Source organism: Anguilla rostrata, chromosome 3, assembly GCF_018555375.3.
Source record: "Anguilla rostrata isolate EN2019 chromosome 3, ASM1855537v3, whole genome shotgun sequence".
In the NCBI taxonomy this organism is placed as follows: domain Eukaryota; kingdom Metazoa; phylum Chordata; class Actinopteri; order Anguilliformes; family Anguillidae; genus Anguilla; species Anguilla rostrata.
In genome coordinates this window covers 68,083,416-68,098,130 of record NC_057935.1, presented here as the reverse complement: position 1 = coordinate 68,098,130, position 14,715 = coordinate 68,083,416, and the positions used below count along the sequence as shown (strand labels likewise).

Below are 14,715 nucleotides of genomic sequence, written 5' to 3'. Positions count from 1 at the left end.
CGTTGAAGCGCTGCAAATTTGAATATTAGAATATCGGAATGATAGAATATTAGAGACCAACCAAAATAAGCACAGAACGACATGTAATGCTGCTTCAGGACCATCAGTGTTCAAACCGTCAATCCAACCGATTAGTGTTCACGTGACTTACAGTGAATAACCAGGGCGACGCTCTGAATGTAACGACAGGACGGCCGCGGTAACCAGCGAGCGGAGCCCACGCGCGGCGAGCCGAAATGAGTCAGGCCGAGCGCTGTGCCGAAGAGGAGGATCATGGGAGTGGGATTTTATCTGGCAGGTTAAGTAGAAACCCGCTGAGTCACCGCTCTCTCGTGCGCCTGCGACTTTCAGACGGGGGGGGGGGGGGTGAACCAAAAAAAAAAAAACGAAAACGCTCCCTCGCCTCATGCCAAGCTTTTCTTCGCTCCCTTTCTTCTCCTTCGCGGTGTCTGCGAAGCCCTCGGGAAGAGCTGGCTCTCCTGCTCGCAACAGAGACTCGCAAATTCTCTCATCCCCGTCAGCGGAACCCGACCGACCCCGTCCTCCTTAGCCCAAATCCTACAGTTGCGCATTCAAAATTCAAAATTCAAAATCCAAACGGTTTCAGTCAGACTCCAGCGGCATTGGCATGATGAGATTACGGCGCTGCTGTTGGGAACGCCGCGCGTCAGCCATGTTCTCAGACTGCACAAACAGGTCGGGATTAAACTGTTCACAGGCCTCTGATACAGTAAACGTCAAACAGAACCCTGCCTGTATTTCTTCAGTTCCGCCATGTTACAGGAAGTTTGTACTTTTTTTTTATAATAACAAAGCCATGTGGGCATTAAGCGAAACAGCACTGCGCAATTACTCCACACCTGATAACAGCCTAAAATAGCTATGCTCCCTCTACACCTGCAAATCAAAACTACTTTTAAAGGCATTCAAAACAATGTACTAGACAATAATATGGATAATAAAAATGTGTCTGTTTTGACTATTTGTACAAAACATACCAGCTTCCCAAAGGGCTATGGGTAACCTGAGACAGGTCATCCTACTGAACTGTATCCCCAGGGCTCATTTTCAAACGGCCCATTGACACACATTGACTTCCTCCAGAAATGCTGCGATTCATTTCCGTCGCCGTTAAATCACATTATGTCAAATGACAGTTAAAAGATGACTTACGGATGCTTCAGAGAGAACAGCCCCCAGGTGCCTCCTCTAGCCCTGCCACTGGGTTATCTATTTCCAATCGATGGCGCGTTTAAAAGCCTCTGGCACTCAAAGACCATCTCGGGAGGTCACTTGAAGCGCAGACGCCAACTTAAGAAATGTAATCGGGGGACTCTCACTGGACGCCGCAACATGAGCTAATAACGCTGCTGCTTGTGGTCAAGCGTTTTCTCTGTGAGGAAGCCTGTGAGGAAAACAGAGGGATATATTTTATAATATTTACAAAGAGAGTTCCTGACACGAGCTTCTTCGCTCTTCAAAAAGAGGAGGATGTATATAGTTTGCTGTAAGTTTCGCAGTAAGTTTTCGTGAACAGCTCCCGGCACCTCAGAGGCCCGGAGGCGGAGCCATCTTTTCCACTCGCCCTCTCCTGTTCGGGGTCATCGCACAGCGTCGTCACAGCAACACCACTTGCTCAGCTCAGGACGCGGGCCTCCGTAAACAGGAAGAGATTCATTGGAGTCTCTCACATCTAGCAAGCTTAGGGCAACAAATGAATCCATTTACGCAGACAGGTTGCCTTACAACGACACCTGAGCTCTGTGAACTCACAGCTAGCGCTGACGACAGCTGCTGGTAAGGAACAGCCCACCCGGGTTCGTGAGTGTTCGGCGATGGTTTAGATAAATCCTGGCGCTGGTGGGTAGACAAGCAGCTGCTGAGTGCCGTTGGAGGTGTATCAGTAAGCTAAAACTCTGTTTCTATGGCAACTCAACTGAGTCAGTGTCCATGGTTACCGACAGCTTCCCCATTAATAACAGCTATAATATGCGTGCTCAAATGGGAACTCATACTTGGAGAGTTTAATCACATACAAACATGCACTCACACATGCATGCACACACACAAACAAAGACATATACACACACACCTGCATACACACACATATACACACATACACGCAAGCGCGCACGCACACATACACTTACACCTCCACACACACATACACACACGCACACACGCAAGCGCACACACACATACACTTACACCTCCACACACACATACACACACACACACATTCACACGCACACACACACCACACACCCACAAAAACTCACCTCTACACATGCACATACACACAAACACCTGCACACACACACACACACACACACACACACACATACACTTACACCTCCACACACACATACACACACACACACATTCACACGCACACACACACCACACACCACAAAAACTTACCTCTACACATGCACATACACACAAACACCTGCACACACACACACACACACACATACACCTGGACACATACACACAAACACGCACACACACACACACACACACACACACAATCGCCCTTTCATAATCCTGAATGGTGCTTTATAGAAGGCCTCTCAGCCCACAGGAGGCCATTTTCCCTCAGTCTAAGTGCTGTGGAGTCAGACAGAGCCGGTGTTTCAGGTGACACGGACGGCCATTTCGCCGGTGAAACCGGGACAGAGCGGCCGGAGAGGACACGCCGGACGTGCGTCCCCTTTCAGCCGCGTCTCCCATCGGCTCGTGCCAGGTCGTCTCCCGGCCTCACCACCCCCACCGTGAAGCGCCAGGGAAAGGCCGACAGAGCTGACAGAGACGGTGAGCGGGAAAGGTCATCGGCTGACAGAGACGGTGAGCGGGACAGACAGACCTGAGACTGCCAGGGGAGTATCAGCGAGCATCACAGGCTCAGAGAGGGAGCTGGAGTCCCCCCCCCGCTGAGCAGACACGGGACAGGGTCTGAGTCAGCAGGCCCAGCACCTCTTACTCAAAGCATCACACGAGCAGCGCGGCAACCGAGGCAGCGACCCCCCAGAAATATCCAACAGAGCCGCCGTAGCGTCGCCCGTTAGCCATTATGGCGGGTTAGCAGCAACCCACTGATGGTGACAGTCACAGTGGCAGGGGTTAACAGGCCTGGGACGTAACACCACTCAAGTCAGATGAGAAAGACCGTGGTAGAGGTGAGGCCAGAAGTTGGCATGGAAACCAATAAAAACAGATACAACCCAGCATTACCCACCTCTACCACGGTCTTTCTCATCTGACTTGAGTCATTTATGTCACCTCTCATTTTTGGTACATTTCTTGATTTGCGAAGTTCGTGAGTGACAACCAAAGGCTGTTCTTGTGTCCCTATATGAAACCATTTTACTGTGATCTATGAGTGAATCAGTGTTGGTGTATATAAGCCAAATATAGCTAATTTTAACCAGGGTAAGAAACAAGACACCTGCATACACACCAGGCCGTCCGGACTGGAATTACCCACCCCTGGAACATCCACATATTTGGCTGCTGGGTGGCTCATCCTGTTAAGGCACTGTTTTAGGGTATGGATCCAGACCGTGCCCGTGCCAAAAGTTTCAGCTGGCCAGCGGGACAGCTTCTTATCACACAGCAGTGACCCCTGCTGGTTGATCAGGCAACTGCAAGCCCGTCTGTTGAGCTGCACATAAAGAGTCATCCTCTGACTCATGTCTGTGTGAGGCCAGCTTGCAAACTCTTACATGACAAAGAAATAGTGGCTGATCTCATATGCTTGAGAAGAGAGGTTGCAGCAATTTAGCACTAATAATTACAACTGGACATTCCAAATTGGGGAGACAAAGCTGCAAAGGGCAGTTTTTTTAAAAATTACTGCCAACTGGGCTACTTGGTGCACGTTATTGTGAGTGCTTGGGAAGATTAAGAAAAATGCTATGGTGACAGCCAAGACAGAAAAAGAAAAAAAAAATCCATTTCAATTTGAGAAGAATAAATACAACTGTCAGACATTGCACATTGCATTATTTGTGACACTCCAACGCTTCCGTAAGAGTGAAAGAATATTTCCTAGCAGGGGACAGGTGACCTCATAAATCAGTTTTGGTGTCATCATTGCCAGTCAACTCTGACTGCGAGAGTGGTGTTCGTCAGGAGCTGTGAAGCGAAGCAGGAAGTGGCCCAGGACCTCTTCACAGCAGACTTGCAGCGTCACACGCTAAGTGATTCTGTCAGATTTGAAAAACACTGAGAACACACAGTCGAGCACCTCCCCGCAGACAGGATTCAGGTTGTACATTTGTAACCCAGATAAGCATGAATATAAATTGCTGGCAACAGCAACTCTCTAGTGTGGTATTTTTTCCCTGCAATTCATCATTCCCGATCCAAACTATTGCACTTGCACATCTCTTGCTGGGGCTGAACACACAGCCAGGTGTGTGGAGAAGGAGCCCTAGATCTCAGTCCTCACTGGCAGAGAAGGATGACTTCCTGGAATCCACAGAGTCTTTTCCAAGCGCACTGCACACTGACGTCCCCACAGCTGTGCTGGTCTGATGGCAAGCTGCCACGGCGACCATAAAATCAAAGTACAGAGAAGCAAGAAAGTCCTGGAAGAAATGTACACACACACACACACACTGGTGGGTAAGATCCCAGTGTGTGGTTAAATAAAGAGGCCTATATAGTCCCCAAATGGAAAGGCAGCTCATAAGTGACATTCCAAGCACCCTGTCCAGGATTCGAACCTGCAACCTTCAGGTTACAAGTCCAGTTCCTTACCCATTATACTATATTGAGCGAAAGGGTACCCTTTCCTTCCCTTGGCCAGCCCTGCGTCCACAGCCTGGCTGTGTCCGCCAAAACTCTGGCCTGCACTCTCCCGGAAAAGGACCGGCAGGCTCTGAACGAAGCTGTTAAAGCAGACGACAGGTTCACAGTTCTTGAGGGAAATGAGAAATCCAGGCTCGGCAGTAAAAAAAAAAAATAATAGGACCACCATTCTGATGGCGGCCTCCTCTTATTCACCTGTCTACAGCCAGGTACTGAAGTGCCACTGCATCCCACTGAAGCCTCAGCTCCCAAAAACACTCTCAGATATAAACCTACAGCAGTGGTACATTTCTATTCTTCAAGGAACAGATTTCCCAAATGTACCCTGGAAGGTACAATGCTGTTCTATTTGGGTACTAATTAGCACATTTTACAAGCAAAAAATAAAATAAAAATGAATTATTAAAACCAAAGCTAGAGGTACAAATGTATGTATCAATAGAGCACCACCCGAGTAGCAAGTGTTGTACCTTTTAAGGCACTTTTTTGTACCTTTTCTTGTGATAGCACAGAATAAAAAAAACTAAAATCTAACATAAAAAATCAAAACCATCTCTACAATCGGGTGACTCAAACACACTAAAGGAAAAAAAAAAACAGAAAGGACTGAGGAAGTGCCTGTCTTCCTCTCTAAATTAAAGCCACATCATCATGCTTTCTTTTCCCTCAGTATGTGATTACAGGGCATGTCCTCACAAGGATGCAATCCATGAAAGGGCTACACACTACAAGAGACTAGAGAAATTCTTTCATCCTTTCATATCTATTGATGAAGTAAACACAGAAATAATATGAGTGAGCAGATCTATTACCAGTTCCTATATTTCAGTTTTCTTTTGATCTTTCTGTAACTTGGTGTTGCATCCCCCACTACCGCTAGAAGCTGTACATGGTCCCCACTGGAACAAATACTCTGATCCATCCGTACAAATGATTTTTTTAAGGAGATGAAGGGATTTATAATCACATCGTAGTTGCAGCAGATTTGAATATGTTCATGGTTAGAATTGTAAAGCACATCCATTTAATTTATCAAGAATGAATGATCTCTGATCATATCTGATTGCATTTCTGCACCTCTTTTATTGCTGGCACTCCTAAAATGGTATATACGGTAATGGAATTTCCGAACCTCGCACAATCTTGCACTCCTATTAGAGTATATATGGTAATGGTACCTGCAATCTCCTGGACCCCCGTTGGTTTTTGCCTCCCTCTCTCCCTGCTGACCTCCCCCCCACTCCCACTAGGACATTCTTCCTGCCTCTCTTTGATGGGAGGCTTTCTGAAGGGGGGTGGGGGGGGGGGGGTGGGTGGTCCACCAAACAGGCCAGCTGGCCATCTGCCCTCAACCACAAGATCTCCCATCTGCCAGACATGGATCCAGGGTCACCCGGGGTACTCCACCAAACTCTTTCAGATAATACACAGACGGTACCACCTAAATCAGTGCCATCTAATCCCACGCATGGCTAGCAATGTTGATTCTTAATTGATCCCTTTAATTATACAAAAATTTATTCTTCTTACATTAAGCTTCCACATTTCTTCTTCATTGTTTTAACAAAGTGCAGTTTTTGTACGTAATTACTTATGCTTTTCAATCATTTATGTGTGATAATAAGCAAATGCAGCTGTTGATGCCTGGAAGAGGTGAACTGCCAGTGGACCATTTAACATTGCTTTGCCTCAAGCAAGACGGTGGTGCAGTCTGCACTGCAGATCCACCTACAAAAGCCCCCCTAAGGGGTCACGGGTTTGATTCCAGGGTGACACTACATGTACTGCGAATCCGACTCCTGTCTATAACCCTCTTGGGTTTTCTTCTGTCTGAATAAGGTTAAAAAACACAGAAGGAGGGTGGACTTCCTGCTCTCCAGTAAGAAGAAAAGAAATTCTACTTCTGCTGCCTGCAAATGCTGTTCCGCGCGCAGCGACACCACAGAGATGAGAGGGTGACCGGATTCCTCTGCCCGGCTGTCAGCGATAGTGAGCGATGTGGCCTGAACTGCGTTAGTGAACTGTTAAGACGTTCCCCCGTTTGGCTTCCCTGGTGGATTAGCGAGGAACTACCGACGGCACTCCCCCCAGTGCAAGGAGATCCCCCTGCAGCAATATCAGAAGCGTGATTAAAAACTGAGATCGCCGCGTACAAACGGAGCCACACTTAGCGCAGGGTGGGTCAGAGCAGGGGCCTGCGTGTTAGCTGTGCATTCCTAAGTGCCCGGTCACGTTGCCATGGAGAGGAGAACGCTCGGAGGGGAGGTCGCTACTCGAAGGTCAGCCGCCTTTTCTTTTGGCTGTGAAAAAAGCAAAAGGGACGCCGCTGTGGAAAAGCCAGAGGCGTATTGGGGGGAAAAAAAGCAGAACAAATTCTTCCACAGATGCGTCACCGCTGCCATCCTCTTTCCCATCCGTGGAATTGTAAGCTAGACGAGGACGCAAGGGGGTTAAACTCCTAAATGAGACGGTGCTCATGAGCTCCCCCTACAGGGCAGAGGGAGAGAGACGTCAGCGAGGACTAAGCCATTATACCCTTGAGCGACGCATTTTGCCACAGCTCCAGAATTCACAAGAGGGAAACACTGTGCTGGCGCTTTTAGGAAAATTGATTTGTTTTTTTCTTTTCTTTTTTCTGGAGAAAACAAAAATGAGAATGGCCTTTGCGAATGGCGACCATTTCAGCTTTATCTGCACTGACATCAAGCATTGGGAAAAAAAAAAAATGTGGTGCTTCAGAGAGAAAGAAAAAATCCTAATCGTGCTTGTGCTTTCAAAAGAGGCTAAATGAAACACAGGGTGAAACGGAGGCCACTGGATCCATTGCGCTTCACGAATGATATCTAGCATAACTGTTACGCAGGAGCGATGGGTCAGAGGGAGCCATTGCACTGCTAAAGGTTCCGCTCCTCAATCAGTGGTCTTAACGAACCGTAATTGCTCAGAAGACGGGGGGGGGGGGGCGTTTAGGTTCGGCTGACCGATTTTGTCCTGCAACGTCCCCGGTGGCCACGGGTGGCAGGGCGTGTTGTCCCAGGGCAGCGTGGGATCTGCCCGCACTGCTTAGCTTAATAGGAGTCATCTGGAACGGAGTGTGCCCGGCATTTTTGGGCACGGGGTGGAGGAGGAGGGGCGGGGCTGGGGGGTGAGTTCGGACGGGCTGAACTGGGTTACCTGCGAGCGGCACACTTCGCCTGGCTCCTGCGCCTGCGGTCCAGCGGAAACCGTGGAAACGCAAGTCCGGCATGGCCCAGGAGGCGCCCGACACTCTCCCAGAACGAGCAGAGCTGAAGTGGGAGGGGCCAGGGGGGGACGGCTGGGGGGGCGGTCCTCCGCAGGCTCCAGGTTAATTCCACATGGACTGAGCTCTGAAGAGGGGCCCTTTTGTCTGAATGGGCAGCCGGGGCCTCTCTCTGCCAGTTTCCATGGCAGAGGTTGCCGTGGTGATGACGGAGTGCATTTAGGCCACCCTCCACTGAAGTTTCACAACATAATTGACAAACGCATGTGTGCAGTTACATTTTTAAACGCAGCCATGGGTTGTTAATGCGTTTTATGAGAGACAAATAAAACACTAATACATACATATATATATATATATATATATATATATATACATACAATAGTTTTGATCATAATATAGTTACATAATAACATCAATATGTAATAAAATATAGATGACATAGTTAGCATATGCTATTGTTAAATTAAGAAACACACAAAAGTAGATATTGCCCCAGTACTTTTTCCAATTCTTGATTTGATAATGGACTACAGCAGCAGCAGCTTTGACATAGTGCAACTGAAATTCATTTCAGAGAGATAAAGCCCACTTTAAATATAGCACACCCCAAAAGCAGACCAAACACAAGGCCAGCAGCATTGTACTATTACAGAACTGGTACTGTGTTAATACAATTTCTGCCAGGTCGTCATTTGTGTGCAGTTTACTCCCACAAATCTTATTCCTGAGTCGCTACTGATCAACGGGATTGGCCACTGCTCCAGTCAAACGTATGGAAACAGAGAAATTGCAGTGTATTTAGGAGGACGTCCAGCCTCTACCGCAGTTGGGGCACTTCCCCAGGGGGGTTTGAACCTCTCTCTCTCGTTGTTTTCAGCGGCTGCAGTTTTTTGCCACGTCTTTCAGCAACTCGATTACACGACCAAGCTCGGCTAGAAAGCCCAAGCAAGACACCAGTCTAACTTAAGAACAGCTTAGGAAGGTCCAGCAGAAACTCTGCTTTAAGACCCTGAATAGATTCGATTATTTTTCTTTGAGGCTGGCGGAATAACGGTGACATCAGCAGTGACGTCAGCAGTGGGAAGCTGACGGACGGAATGCGGATGGAAGTCCTGAGCAGACACTCCTGGCTGCAGAAGGCTGAATGAGAAACGATGAACAACATGGGGGCCATCTCCGCTCACCCCCCACGCCCAGAGCCAGAGGCATAGAGCCACGGTGCACTGAATTATTGATCTTTGGCTGCTGGGCATGCCAGCTGCCCGGTTTTCCATTGGATTTCTAATTATTATATACAGGTCCGGCTTTGTGGTCTCGACCAGACAATATAACGTTTGGTCTGAGTAACTGATTTACTAAATTTTCCATGAGTTTGTAATGAATTTGCATCTCAAACACCATTAGGATCCATTACGATGGCTATACCCCCCCCCCCCCCGCCCCCCCCATTTCAATATTGGTACAGACAGCCCCGCACCCCGTCCTCAATTAAGCTTCCTGCTATGCATGCTGTCTGGTTTTTGACAAATTCTAAATAAGGCAGCCCTATAGGCCGCTGGGACGTCAGCTGGAACAGAGGCCTTGCGTTGATCCTCTCCTGCTCCCCTGTGAGCGTTTGTCAGTGTTGCGTAACGTTGTTCAGCATCAGCGCTATTACTTTTGGAGGTAAGTTGATTAGGAGGCGGTGCAGTGGTCCCCGTGAGACCTGTTGTGCTGTTGCCATTGGGTAACGGAAGAAGGGTTAGCGGTGGATTCCTGGTTTCACTTCATATAAGGGCAGGTCTAGAACCAAAAGCTGACGTTCTCGCAATCAAAGCCGGTCAAAAGATTTATCTAATGACAGAATGAACAACGCTAGGACAGTGTACATTAGGCTATAAAAATGATATAAAACTAGAAAACACTGGTCTTCCAGGGGATCCTCTCTCGTGGATGCCTCATGGCAAAGGGGAAAAACACGTCTTTTTGCTCTGTTAGTTTTCAGCATACTCCAACAAATAACCAGGTTCTGTCCCTCACCAAAAAAAAAACAAAAAAAAAAAAAAACAATGCAGCAGGCACCATGGTCCACTGTCCCTCCTCTCAGCTGGAACAGTTTGCACCCAGATGCTTGTCACGATGCCATAAAACCAACGTCTTTTACTGCCGGAGAGAAAAAAAAAAGACTTGCGCTGTCTGGCCTTGTAAAATGTCAGCTCTGAAATGTCTGCGCTACTGCCGAGGAGGTCGAGAGGGGAGGGAGGAGAGGAGGAGAGCCGAGGAAGAGAGGGGGATGGAGCGTGGAGGAGGTCGAGTGGAGGAAAGAGAGGGGAGAAAAGGGTAAGAGAGGGGGAGGAGCATGGAGGAGGAGGTCGAGTGGAGGAAAGAGAGGGGAGAAAAGGGTAAGAGAGGGGGTGGAGCGTGGAGGAGGTCGAGTGGAGAAAAGAGAGGGGAGAAAAGGGGAAGAGAGGGGGAGGAGCATGGAGGAGGAGGTTGGGTGGAGGAAAGAGAGGGGAGAAAAGGGTAAGAGAGGGGGAGGAGCATGGAGGAGGAGGTCGGGTGGAGGAAAGAGAGGGGAGAAAAGGGGAAGAGAGATGGAGATGGTGGGTTTTTCTGTGCCCTGTCACAGGTCTCTTGCTTTTCTCTGGTCGTGACAGCAGTAAACTCACGAGAGGACTAGGCCAGCCCACAAAGCCCTTTCACATGAAGGCCATATTTCAGTGAGTCTAAAATATTTCTGCCGATATTCTGCATCATGTACGCACCAATTGTTATTATTATTTTAATCAGTCTGCCACTCTTTGGGTCAATGATGCATAAACTTAATTAATCGTAGTTGCCCACAGGCTACCATCCCATGGACTACAATCGACTGATAATCTATTTATTTGAATATATTTTTCAAATGTATTCAATTTTCATAACGACAGTTTCTGTCTGTGAATGAAATTGGCTATGAATACTTCAGTGTGCATTCAATAATAGTAATCATAATAAATAAATTGGGATTCTACCTTGTACCGCCAAATTGACACGGTCCTACCTACCTCACGCACACCCAATTATGTGGAGGATTACAGGCTGTGCTTTAACCGACCGGAGTAGGAACATTAGAACATCAAGATAAGAGGTGTCACCCGAACAGTTGGTGACAAAAACACACTTAAATAACTTCGTCCTTGTCCAAAATATGACAAGCGACCGCAGACGCCGGATGAAAAATGTCTCAGAAGGTTGCTTATCTACTGGCTGCTGGCGTCATTTTCCTCTCTTTGGTGACCCTCCGCCCTGTCGGCAGGCATCTGATCTCCTTCCTCTGTCTCCCCAAGGCCGCCTCAAAGCATTTGAGTCTCGCAACACAACCGGCACGACAGGAACGCAAAAATGCAAACACACAACATCAGCATAAGGGTTGGATGCACTGTTTTATCCATGTGACTCAGGACACAGTACTGCAGATCACAGTGAACAATGGCTCGTCGAGACATTTCTGATGTTGGAGCAATTACTTAACCGGGGGGCATTGAATGTGTCTGTGTTTTTTTCAATGTCATGCCAATAAAGCTATTAGAATATGAGCTTCAAGTAGAGCAAACAGATGGCACCTGGGGTTTAACCCTTTAAGGTGTAAGATTTACAATTGTGTGACGAGAACATTCTAATGCTGAAGTAACAATCATCGATGGTGCAAACAATGATGTAACAATGACTTGGAATTTTGAAGAAGCAAAAAAAGAAAACATTCCAAAAAGACCTACTCTTCAAAGGGTTAAGCTTAAAAGAGTGAGAGAGAAAGAGAACCGGACCCGACTGGAAGCCGGCCAGCCCGAGGCCATAGCTAAGCATAGCTAAGCTCACACAGAGAAACGCACAGAGAAGCACGAACCCTGCACCAGGAGCCACTCCGTGTTAAAGTCCTGCCGCGTCCCCTCGGCCGCTAGCAACGCCAGAAACGCGACAGCTAAGCCGCCTGGTCTCAGCCTGCTCCACAGCCCACCAGCAGTTACTCACTCAGCCCATTATGTAAGTGAGGATGCCAGGAGACGCAAGACACTGTCTGACTTTAACCGCACGTTGAACAAAAGCCCGAAGCTTATTTGGAAACCGAGAAAAATACAGCAATGCCTGCGAAGTTACTCTGTTCAATAAATAACTAAAATTATTATTAAAATAATATTTTCCATGCAGCCACCCCATTTGGAGTCTACATCCTTACAGAGCATGAAAACCCCAGTGTGTAGGACATGGAAGGCCAATCAAAAGGCTCCATGGTGAACAGTGATGTCATTGTATCTGGTGCAAGACCCTGCACACGCTCAGTCTCTAATCAGCCTCTGTGCAATCCGGATCACTTAACTTAAACTGCAGACAATATAATTGAGGTCAAAGCCACACCCTCCTGTTGTGATTAAGGTCATTCCTGTTGCCGTCCTTGTGATTACCGTAATCTGAATCGATGCTGATGTAATCACATTCCTCTCCAGACGAGACGATCTGAGGCTTGATATTGGCTTCCCGAGTTTTCCAAACGTACTTTCTCAGAACTAGTTTGGCAGTTGGAAGAGAGGTTAGTCACCAGCTTTTCTCAAAGTGACTGGAAGTATGGTACAACCGACTACCACCAAGGTGGAAAGTTCAATATCATTTACAGTTAAAACCTAATGTCTGTGTCGCATGAAAAACATGTGTAATGTTAATTATAATAATCAATGCAAGAACTGTACTTCTGTATGAAAAGAAATGACATGAATGGAAATATTTCACAGAGGACTCACAATTTTTTTAAAAGCTCATGTAAACAACCCACCACACACTGACAGTGTCGATCACAAACTGGACCCAAATCAAAGATTTTTTTAGCTGCCATGTCCATCACTGAAGACTGGGCAGCCTCTGGCCATAGATGGAAGCTGCCCATAGATGTTGTTCTGAAGGCAGCTTTTCTTTCTAATGGGTGAGGTTGTAACTTAGGTAGGGCAGGGGTGGCTCGAAACCATTTTGTACGGGCATTTTCTGTCTCAAGCCAGTCTTTGGCAGCTATATCACGAAAACATGAAGGTAAGTGTCTGCGTAGAAATTCCTGCACAGATCATGCCCATATTTAATTATTTTTCCTGCATGGAGGAGGCTGTCCTGTCTGAGCTTCCATCAATTTCAACTAGGCACATGTAGGATGTATGACAGCCTTTATTGTCATGCGAGGAATACATTACTATGGCGTGGAGCAGAAGCACACACTATTTGGGCCCACCTTCTTAAATATTGAAGACACAGCACAATGCCCTGGCTTAAACTGAAATAATTTCATGAAAAACAATAACTAACCAATACTGACATATTAAAGTGTATTTGTTTAGTACCTGACACCTTTTTTTGCAACAAAACGATGGCCATGCCATATTCAACTGAATGGTGATTTTTTGCACCCTTGCGTTGCACGTCCATTTGCCTTACCCTAAACAGCAAAAATACTGTGAGAATCATTGCGCAAAAAAGCAAGACGTGCACGTTTAAAACAGCATATGCTATTTTCTGAATCGTGGGACTAGTTCAGCTGAAGGAAGGGATACGATCTCTGTTTTAGCGTCATGTCGGTGGGAGACGAACAATGGAACGCCGGTTGTTGCGCTCGGTGCGTCCACCGCAGCCACTTGCCAAACCGCGCTCTCTGGTCCCTCGCTTGCCACGCCTACTTTGGCACATACACCAGCCCCCAACATCTGCAACACTATTCAGCTCAGCATATCAAATCAGTTGACTACATACAGAGAATGCCATGGTACCTATTTGTTTTTGCTCACTCAATGTTTTAAACAGTGGAATGAAATGCCGTATAAATGTATACCATATACAATTAAAATAGCTTAACGAAATGTGTGGTCAGCAGGTAGTTTCGTAATATAATACAATACCGAACCAAATTTTAAACTAGGCAGGCTATAGCCGCACTAAGAAAAAACAAACCATGCACCAACGCCGATGCAATAACACAATTAAAAACTTGCTCGAACAGAAAACGATTAAAATCTCGCAATAAACCTGTAATTAGATACAATCGCTTTTGCAATTAAAAACACTTACACTGTGGGCGCTCAATAACACACACGCACGCACGCACGCACACACTTTAAAATAACACTCTTCATCTTTTCCTCTTGGAATAACCGTTTGAAATACCGCCTTGTTTTAAATAAAGAATTTTCCCTACCTGTGATCCGTTGCAGAACTCCGCTTTGAGCTCAATGACAACCTAAAGAATACCCGAGCGTCCAAACCCCTCCCAGGTCTATCCAAATACCGTAATTACTAAAATGGGAGCGCAAAGAATTTACTGCCACTTCAATGTGGTAGCCTAATTTAAAATTTGATACGTTCAGCATTTTGGACAGACAGACAGACAGACAGACAGACAGATAGATAGATAGATAGATAGATAGATAGATAGATAGATAGATAGATAGATAGATAGATAAGTACTGACCTAAACGCAGTATGTGTTGTTGATCAATTTGTTGATCAAGCTGGGTTTAGTTGATTAATTTGTTGTTATAGTGACATTATCCCCCACCAATATATGTATACAGCCATGGGATTTCCTTTCTCTAATCAATAACTGCAGAATGCATAAGAACCTCTTTCTGTGCTCTTTCCTGTGATCTCTGTGCTCTGTGACCTCT

At 46.7% G+C, this 14,715-nt stretch overlaps 1 protein-coding gene across 2 annotated transcripts in view; it reads right to left on the bottom strand.

Moving 5' to 3' along the window:
* LOC135251745 (microtubule-associated protein 2-like) overlaps positions 1 to 14,304 on the bottom strand; it is a 77,231-nt gene extending 62,927 nt beyond the window's left edge. The window contains exon 1 of one of the 2 annotated variants that reach the window (XM_064329477.1): positions 14,247 to 14,304. The gene's annotated coding sequence lies outside the window, so the exon portion shown is untranslated. The remainder of the gene's footprint in view (positions 1 to 14,246) is intronic. The other variant, XM_064329475.1, reaches the window with a different exon arrangement.
* Between the last annotated feature and the right edge of the window lie 411 nt (positions 14,305 to 14,715).